At 45.5% G+C, this 9,969-nt stretch overlaps 1 long non-coding RNA gene across 1 annotated transcript; it reads left to right on the forward strand.

The window, feature by feature from the left end:
- The first annotated feature begins 4,165 nt into the window (after positions 1–4,165).
- LOC117287046 lies at positions 4,166–8,096 on the forward strand. The gene is made up of 4 exons (XR_004518220.1): positions 4,166–5,511; positions 5,917–6,027; positions 7,456–7,514; positions 7,859–8,096. It is a non-coding gene; the product is annotated as an uncharacterized LOC117287046 (long non-coding RNA).
- The last annotated feature ends 1,873 nt before the right edge of the window (positions 8,097–9,969 follow it).

The following is a 9,969-nucleotide window of genomic DNA, read 5'->3' on the forward strand; positions in this document are numbered from 1 at the left end:
TATTAAATAATTAATGACCCACATATCTTGCCTTAAATAGGGAAAGGAGGAGTGGTACTGCCCATTTCAGCAGTCTTCCTACACAAGACAGAAGGAAATTTAAAATGGATGCCTTCAGGTCTGGGCGCTGCATTCCAGCCCCAGGAGGCTTCCATGGGGTGGGGTCTGTGGTTCTGGCAGACCATGCTTGGCTTCCCATCTCCACGGTGGGCTACTGTGGCTGTTTTTCCTTCTCATTCCTCACTCCCCCGATCCTGTTCGACTTTTGCAAGAAGTGTGAAATCCTGCATCCTCTTGCGCACCTCAGGTAGCCCGTCCAGATGTTGCTGGAGTTTCCGCGTGGTGGTTTCTGTTACCTGGACCTGCTCGGTTCCTTTCCCTTCTACCCTTGCCCCTCCATCCTCCTGCATCTCTCCTACAGACTATTTGTGCAGATGTCCAGGTCTTGGCTTCCGGGAGCCTTCAGACTGCTTCAGACCCTAAGGAGGTCACTCTGGGCGCCCTGCCAGGCAGAAACATGGTTCTGCCTCCAGCCACACCCTGAAGGCCTTCTTACCTTTTCAGTCTGAAGGTCACTTTTCTGGGCGAAAAGAAAGCGAAATAGGAGGTGAGTAAATTTATGTTTTGTCTTGTTAACACTATATCATAATCTCTTAAAAATGTCACCAGCGGTTCCTTGTTCTCACTCTGTATACAGTGTAAAAGTCATTTATTACCTCCATTTATTCAGCAAAATTGAGTTTATTTTTTTACTTTATTCTCTATGGCACCAATCTCGCATTTGTGCTGCTGATTGCTTTTGTATTTGGCTGCGAGTTCTTTGATCTTTCCAACATGCTTTTAAAAATCTGAGCTCAAAGGAGAGTTCCCCAAGCAACCATTTTGATTACTTTAGTTTTTCTTCCATAATGGGCTAATTTTTATTATATGGCTAGAATTTAATTTTCTCCTACTTCCGGGCCTATCTATATATCCCTTTAGAAAGCCATCTGGTCCCGAGACCAAACATATTTTCTTTGAACTGTGGAAATTTGCCTTTTTATATTCTTGTATGCATGTCAGACCCAGCTTGACATTCCTGTCTTCTGCTGCTTTGAATTTTATGAAGCTCTTCCTTGCTCCAAGGTTCTCAGGACTTATTTTCTCCGAATCTGCTCTTTCCTGACCATCAGAATCAAGTTTAGAGTGTGTCCTCTAAGGTCCAGTTGACAGGCTACACATCTTCTTTTGCTTCGGGACCTCTGTTCTTAGAAGTGAGCGGGGCCTCCAGTCCCACAGTGCCACCCCATCGCCAAAAGAGAGGCCAGGGCAGCCAGCGCCCAGCAGCCTGGGGAGAGAGGCACTTGGTCCTGTCCATGGGTGTGAGGTTAACAGAGCCTCTCTTAGCTGAAGTAGCTGGATGCCATCACCTTCAGGGAGCCTGGTGCCCAGGGATGTTCCTCTAATGGTTGAGAGGGGGCAGTGGCAAGGGCACCAGTGTGGTAGAAAGGGAAACAAGGAGAGACAGGCTGGTGTGTGTGTGTGTGTGCGTGTGTGTGTGTGTGTGTGTGCACGCGCGCACGGGTGCGCTGAGATGGTTTGGTGTGCCAGGCCCAATGCTGAGCATCTGTGAGCGCAAGTGTCATTTATTCCTCTCAGAGTTATTGTCACACATGGGGAAAGTGAGCATTATAGATGCTGGCTCGCCGGGTCACACAGCGAGGGGTGAAACCTGGGTCTGAGAATGAGAAGCAGCAGAACAAAATCCAGACAAAACCAATCCCTGAGATTACAGTCCAGTGCAATGCAGTGATCTCATTACCGTGCATTACAAAATTAACGATATGTACAAACCACTGCCTAGGACAACAGAGAATAGATATTTTGTTGTACGTTACTACTAATCACTTTAATGTATGTCACTAGAATTTTATAGTGTCCTCTATCTTGGAAAAAAACGTACCCTTTGAAAAGTATTTTTGCTAGGCAAAGTCTGTTTTCAGCTTTAAGTTCTGTTGGAAAAACATTTGAGCAAAATGGGAAGAAAAAGAAATAACACCACACTGATTATCACATAATTTGTGATCTTTAAAGGAACCAGTCTTCCTGATACATTACTGCCAGCTAAACAAATACATGTTCTTTGAAAAGTCAGCTTCTAGGTTCTAATGGAAATATTGATTTTCCCCTCTGTCTTCTCTTTTGATCATGCCTCTTTGCCATGCTGCCACCTCACCTCAGTGCCGGTGTCAGAGGTAAGGGCCCAGACCGCGGTGACTAAGCAGGTGTCAAGCCAGCTGCGGAAACAGAGGGAAGGCGTAAGTAACGGCACAGGTCTTCTGAGTCAATGGACCCCGTCTCTTCTAATTTCATTATCAATTCACCACAGGAATCGGACAGAGGCAGTCTGTTAAATCAGATTCAAAAGCTCAAAAACAGAAAAGAGGGAAAGAATCCAATTTCAGAGTCAGGTAAGAACATCGTAACTCAGACAAAAATCTTTGCAATTGATGTATAGCTACAGACTCTTGTCCAGAGAGTTCCTCTTTAAATTAAGAATACTAAGGATTTCCCATTCCGAAATTAATAATCCAAAAGATGCACATAGTAACGAAAGAAGCCGATTGTTGTTCTGCGGCTAGGAAGCACCAGTGAGTGGGTGCCTCACCAGGCTCCCTCAGCATCCGGGTCCCTGGGAGGCTTTTGGGGCGCGCCAAGGGCCACCCATGGAGATGGAATATCCTGTTCCTGGAGGCTTCTTAGCATGCGATCTAATGGCGCCCTGATAGGCAGATTGCCCTGGGACTGCGTTCCTTGCCTAAATTCCTTGGAGCCCTAATTGTGCTTGTGGAAGAGACACCCAAACTCCAAGTGAGACCAGGCTGGGGAGTCGGGGCCCCGCAAAGCCCTGATCAGCTCCAGAGGGACTCAGAGCTTGCCAGGCAGTAACTGCAGACAAAGAATTGAAACCAGGAAGAAGGAAACATATGGGAAGAGAAAATAGATAACTAAGAGGAAGTGGAGGTAGGTTTGGCTACTGAGTGTTTTTATTTACCCTGTGTTGTCTGTATTTTTGTAAGCCACAATGTGGGAGTAAGAGGGAAAAAACAAGTCTCTGAAATATTTGTTTTTTTTTTAATTTAAAAAAAGACAGATTTTCTTACAGAAAAAAGGATAAACCTCCCCTAAATTTTCTTAGAGAAAAAACAGAAAGAAAAAAGATTAAAGAGGAGCTTGCACTGCTTGTTAATTATCTGCTTGTTTTTGGTAAATTGATTGTATCAAAATATTGGAACCCTTGGCCATGGAGGTGCACACCTGTAATCCCAGCACTCAGGAGGCTGAGGCAGGAGGATCACTATGAGTTCAAAGCCTGCCTGGGCTTCATAGTGAGTTCAAGGCTCATCGGAACACATAACAAGAACTTGTCTCAAAAAAAAGAAAAAAAATTGGAATTCATTGGAACAACCTCGAAATATGGCTTTGGAGTAAGCCTAGGATTTTTATTGTTGTGCACAATAAAGAAATTTAAATCTGCAAATGCATGCTCCGATAGCCTTCTGTTCATTTACTGTTAGGACGCTTTTTTGTTTGTTTTGTAATCGGTTATTGTGGTCTCTTCCCTGCCAGACCCAGTTCCTGGTAAGTTTATAGCCCCGCCGCAGGCACTAAGACAGAAGGTACACAGTGGACACTACCTAGAGGTGAGTAGTGAGCTACACAGTGTGACTGTGTTAAAGAATAGCAATGGTTTAAATGTGATAACACACAAATCCAACTTGTGTCTGAGTCACAATAGGATCCCAGCAAACGATAGCTCTCTATCCCTCTCTTCTGAGACAAAATTTTCTTTATTTTTTAAGGCAATGTAGAATATTAAATATTAACTCTCACCTAATAAAATTCTGTATGCTATCGAACTTTTCTTGCTCTTAAGAATGGGAATCCCGTTGGGTATAGTTAGAACCTGGAGGCCCAGGTGGATGAATAGGAAGAGAAAAAAACTGGGAAACACAAATTTTGCTTCCTTCCTGTCTGGGTTTGATGAGGAAATGGCCTTTGGAAAACGTTTGCCTCCTTTCCTCTGCATTACCAGTGCTTGGAACTAATTTGGGTCTTTAGTTCATCTTGGATGAACCCATAGCCTTTACCAAGGCTGAGGCTGGGTTAATTTAAGGGAGTGGCAGGAAAATGGGAGCCAGTAACTTAGATCAGTGTCTCTTCAGACTCCATCACTAATTACATTGTGTGACATTTTAGGAGCTCTCTGCTGAGCAAGTACCTAGTACTTGTGTATTGCAAACAGACAGGCTCTTTCCTCTAAAGTCTGAGCCACTAAGAAGCATCTCTCCTGTTGCTATAAAGACAGGAAGCCCAGCCCTCGTAGAAGAAAGCACAATGCAGATACGCAATTGTTTCTTGGTGATTATGCTTTGGGATTAGTTCTAGGATCCCCGCGGATGCTGAAGACTCCTATGTGAGATTTATTATATAAGTATTGGCATTCTACCTACGCACTTCCTCCTGTGTGCTTTATCTCTAGATTACTTATAACACCAAGCACCGAGTTAGTCTATGTAAATAGCTATTTTTATTATTTCGAGAATGGTGCCCAGAGAAAAAGTCGGCGTATATTCAGGAGAGACGTAGCCATGGTAGGCCTGGGTTCGTGGTCCACGGCAGGTACAACACAACATTTTCCCCCAGTATTTTTGATCCAAAGTTGGCTAAAGCCAGAGCCGAGAAAACTGGAAACGAAAGGCAGCTGCCCAGAGGAAGGGTCAGTTGGCGGCTAAGAGATTAAATTCACAGACTCGTTTTTCTTACTCTACGTTCACAGCACAGATTACTTTTGTAATAACAGAAGTTGGGCTTTCTTTGCACCAACAAGCAAGCTCCCACTTGTACAGTAGGGGATGCCAGCTGAGCTTCCTTGGGTCCAGTTCAGTTCCGCCCGTGGAAACCTGGACGTAGAGCTGATCACACAGGTCTGAAGCTCAGTTCCCCTCTTCCTTCCGCTGCCTCCAGATGCCAGCCACACGCCTAGGTGTTTCCACCTGGGCTTCTCACCGGCCTGCCGTGACTGACAACCTCCTCCTCTCCGTGTTCATTGATTTGCTTCGTCTGATCACAGAACGGCAGGAAAACACACTCATGAATGAACTGGCAAGGACATCAAGGGCACCATGAGGAGATGCGGAGCCAGGGGTGGGAGAGGCCACGCCCTTCCTTAGTGCCTTACCCGGCCCTGCGGGAGTCCCCATGTTCTCCTCCCAGATGCCCTCCAGGCCTTGTCTCTGTGGGTTTCAGAGAAGACTTCATTCGTAGGTGGGACTGCAGCACGGAGGACGGTGTGACTGTGATCGGAGGGAAAGAACTTGATCTAATGCCGATAGACAGGAAGACAGCCAGGCCTCTTGCTACAGATGTTCTGGCCTCTTGTACAGCACTCCTTTCGCAGATGCAGAAAGGACTCCTTCTGAAATAGGGATCTTATCATCAGAGAATCTGCAGACAGTCTTAAGACCAAAGGTGGGAGAAAATTAGAGTTTTATGACCCTCCTTGAAGAAGAGAAATTCTAGTTTGTTTGTTTTTTTGGTACCAGGGATCAAACTCAGGAACTTGTGCTCACTAGGCAGGTGTGGCGCCACTGAGCTAATTAACCACAGCTGAGAAATTCGAGTTTCTAAGGCTTGCCTTGGGGAAGGAATGTTCCCAGGAAGTAAGGAATACATGTGTATTTTTTTCTCACCATGTCACAGTCCCTTAAGGACTAGCTGTGACCTGGGCCTATAGGAGGAGCTGATCGCCATGAATGGCACACAGAAGAGACTGGGCAGACCAGTTATGCGCAGGTTTAGAAATGCCCTATGAGAAGGACAAACAGAACTGCTATGCCAACACGTTTTCTGGTTTATTTTTGTGGATGTGACCAGTAGGCTATACTGAATTTCCGTCACAGTTGACTGCCTTCAGACCACAGGCAGCTATGAAAGAACAAAAAAGGATGTTCCTTCTGAAAACGGTGTCTACCCTTTTAACCATCTGTAAGTATATCTTTCTCCATCAACCGTCTAATCTTTTAAAATTGTTACAAGAAGGACCTTAACCTCCGGCTAGTGATTCCCGCTTTTTAGAGTTATAATGCAAAGAGCAGCAAGGCCTCTGATCACTTAAACTTTGGGAAGCACACCTACAAAGACAGCTTGAAGTACACAGCCTACTCTTTCTGTTTGTTTATTTGTTTTTTTGAGACAGGGTCTCACTGTGTAGTTGAGACTGCCCTGGAACTCATTATGTAGCCCAGGCAGGTCTTGAACTCACAGTGATCCTCCTGCCTCAGCCTCCTGAGTGCTGGGATTGCAGGCGTGCGCCACCACGCCCATCCACACAGCCTACTCTTACTCTGGTCTCTGTCTGAGAGGCATAGGTACCAGTGGGCTGGTGATGAATAGTGGGTAGCCAGCTCGGAAGAAAGATGAACAGCTCTCTGGGGAGTTCTCCTTTTCTTGGTCAATGAAGCATTCTGGTTAGGGAAAGGGAGTAGCTCAGGGGTCCAGCACCTGCTTAAGCCTGCGTGAGACCCTGTTCCATCTCTAGCATCCAGAATCAACAAGCAAACAAGTAATCGACTGAAGTACCTTTCTTTATTTCAATAAGTGCAGCATTACTGAGACTCTGTGCTGTAGAATGGAAGCCAGAAGAGGAATCCCAGAATCTGCGTCCAGTGTCAGCACCGACTGCCATTGGCCCCAGGGCTCGCATCCAACGGGCCCGTGTGCCAAGAGAACTCTGAATGCGAATTCCAGACAGTTTCGCCTCTAGGACGGGGGTGGCATGCGTGCCACAGCAGGCGCACGGAGCCCTCTCTGTCACATGAGCCAGGTCACCCTATCCAAGCTTGAGGCGTTACCAGCAAGCATGCCACAGTGCGGGGCACGTTAATGGTGTAAAAACACTCCAAATGCAAGCGTTTACCTTTCCGTCAAAAGCTGTTTGTATTGTTCAAGGCTCCATTATCTGTTTTTCTTTTAAGACAAGATATGTTAATGTATGAGTTTTGTTTTTTCCTAACTAAAACCTCAGTGTTCAGGTTAGTTGCAGTGCTGGCGCCTGGAGATAAATACATGGGTTTGGGTTGTAGTTTGGGCCTTTGTCTCTAAAAGGTTCACCATCACTGCTCTAGAGTATCCAATGCAAAACTTGATATTTGTTTTTGTTTTTTTGTACCAGGACTCGAACTCAGGGCCTTGCACTCGCTAGGCAGGCATGCAGCGCCGCTGAGCTGAATCCCCGGCTCCGAGCTTGCTGTTTGACCATGTAGATTAGTAGTTCTCAGCCCTGGTTGTACCTCAGAAACATAACAGGGGGAAAAAGGATGAAAGAGTAGAGAATAACATATACACATGATTTTTAAAAATTTTTTCAACTGTATAAAGAAGCAGTTTTCCAGTTTCCAACTTCTTCTCTCCTAGGACTAACATATGTACAGATGTCCAGACCTCACCTCATACCTGGGGGCATCTTCTGGCAGGTGCATTTATTTTGTTTTATTTTATTTTGGTAACGGGGATCAAACTTGGGACCTTGAGCTCGTGAGGCAGGCGAGGTCCACTGAGCTAAATCCCCGGCCCTGGCAGGTACATTTTTAATAAGCTTTCCCAGCTGATCCTTTTGCTCTGTCAGACCACTGACTTTGGATGTGGCTGAGCTCCTGGAACCTCCCTGACAGGGGTCCCCATGTAACGCACAGGCCAGGCCCTCTCTGAATGCCACTGACTGTCTGGACTCGTTAGGGTGAGGAGGATCGTATGATGGGTGGTGTTTGCCTTACCATAGTTGGAATTTGTATGATTTTTTTATTTGCTTATTTGATAGTGTCTCACTACGTCTTTCAAGCTGGATTGAACTCACTATGTAGCTCAGGCTGGCCTCAAACTCTCAGCGATCCTCCTGCCTCTGCCTCCCAGGTGCTGGGATTACAGGTGTGCACCATCACATCTGGCTGGTTCAACTTTATTATGATGTAACAGCAGTAAACACTCAACAGAAACCACACTTCCAATGTTTTCTTCCTTGCCTCTCACACTCCCTCCTTTTTTTTTTCCTCTTTATGGTGCTGAAGATTGAACTCAAGGCTCCGCACAGGCTGGGTAAGTGTTCTACCACTGAGTTTTAGCCCCTCACTGTAATATATATATATGGCCCCTGGCTATATATCTGACTTTGCCAGTCAGTACACCACTATGTGACACAGCTCTCACATTTGAAAAATTAGAGGATTTAACAAAATGGCATCTGTAATGTTTCCTTCTCTAATCTTCTGCAGTATAAAACGGTTGATGGCTTCCTTATGAAAGGGTTGACAGATCTATTCATACTTTCTTCTTCCTAATCAAACCTGGCTTTGTTCTGATGCCTGACTCCCCATCTCCTTACCTCAGGCCGGGTTTCTTAAGGGAAGCTGAGGCCCACACAGCCCATGAGTGAACCCGACTGACTTAGGGACAAGTTATCTCTTTTCAGAAGCTGAAGTGTATGTGAAGTTCCAGGTTAATGTAAGGTGCAGACAGATTTGAGGGAGGTTTTTCAACTGCGAGGATCCAATTTCCCCCTCCTACCAAAAGTGAGCAAGTCAGGGCCTGACTCTGAGGGCCAGCATAGCCATTCTGCTGTCCATGTGGGAAGAACACACTCTCAGCAGAATGGGAAGATACAAGGGGCCTAGACCACTCCCAGCGATGCCTAAGCCCTCACCCTATCTCCCCTTTCTGATGTACGAGCCATTACATCTATTATTTAAGCAATTCTGAGCTGAGTTTTCTGTTACTAAAGGCCGAAATGCACCTGAATAATCTATCTTCTCTAAGTCTAAGTCCCTCACTCAAGATCTTAATTCATTCTCTGAGCTCAGGAATCTTTTATTCATGTCTTGGCCATTTACCTTGTCTTGCTTCATTTTATTTTTCCAACTTTTGGCCCTTGGGTAACTTAGTGACTATTGATTTTTCATTGTTATAAGTCCTTCTTTGTCTACCCTTGGCCTCTCACAAACTGGTATTTAGAAGCATCGAGGTGCATCTGTAACATATGCACTGTAGCTTTATTCACAGGAAGGGGATAACTGGGCAGCAAGGAGTGGAGGGGAAGCTATACACAGAGTATCACTCATTTTAGGAAGCAGGAGGCGTTATCAATGCCCCCTTTCTAGTTTTTACTGAGTAAAGGGCCATTTGAATCTTGATGCTCAAGGAACAAGCAGTAGATTATTTCACATAGACTGTAAAACTTCTTTATCTTAAGAAATTGATTTTGTAGGAACTCAGGGAAAGGAAGAAGGAAGGAAAAGAATCAGTTTTTTTCCTAGTCTTATGTTCCACTGTGCTTTCATACATAACTTTGGCTTAGTCCTACAACCAGTTTACAAGGTAGATTATTTTTATCTCCACTTTACATTTGAGGCTACCGAAGTTTTTTTTTTTTTTTTTTGGTACCAGGGATTAAACTTGGGTCCTTGCCCGTGCAAGGCAGCCCACTGAACCGCTGAGCTAAATCCCCGGCCCAACCGAAGTTTAAAGTAGTAATTTTTGCAAGGCCACTCAAGGGCATGACTGAATCCAAATTACACAAAGGACTGTACAACTCCAAACTGATGAGTTCTCTACAACTCACGCACTGGTAACCTGTGACCTCTGCCCCAGGTAAGTCTGAGGGACTTCTACTGTCCCCCTTAGATGGTCTCCCTGATGAGCAAGTGGGCGGCATGTCCTGTGCAGCCTCTGGCTTCAGCTGCTTGTGGCTCCCTTCTGTGGGGTCCAGAGAGGCAGCGATGATCACGGCTGCCTCGGTCCCGGCTGACGGGTAAACTCACAGTTGCAGAAGAGGCAGCTGTTCCTATCACAGATTCCCCTTTTCCTACTATATTCATGGTGTGTGAAATTATGGCTCCGATTGTTGTTGCCAAGCTGGTCTTGTGGATCAGTGCAACT

The sequence above is a fragment of the Fukomys damarensis genome, unplaced genomic scaffold (assembly GCF_012274545.1).
Source record: "Fukomys damarensis isolate Sample0158 unplaced genomic scaffold, DMR_v1.0_HiC HiC_scaffold_3, whole genome shotgun sequence".
In the NCBI taxonomy this organism is placed as follows: Eukaryota; Metazoa; Chordata; class Mammalia; order Rodentia; family Bathyergidae; genus Fukomys; species Fukomys damarensis.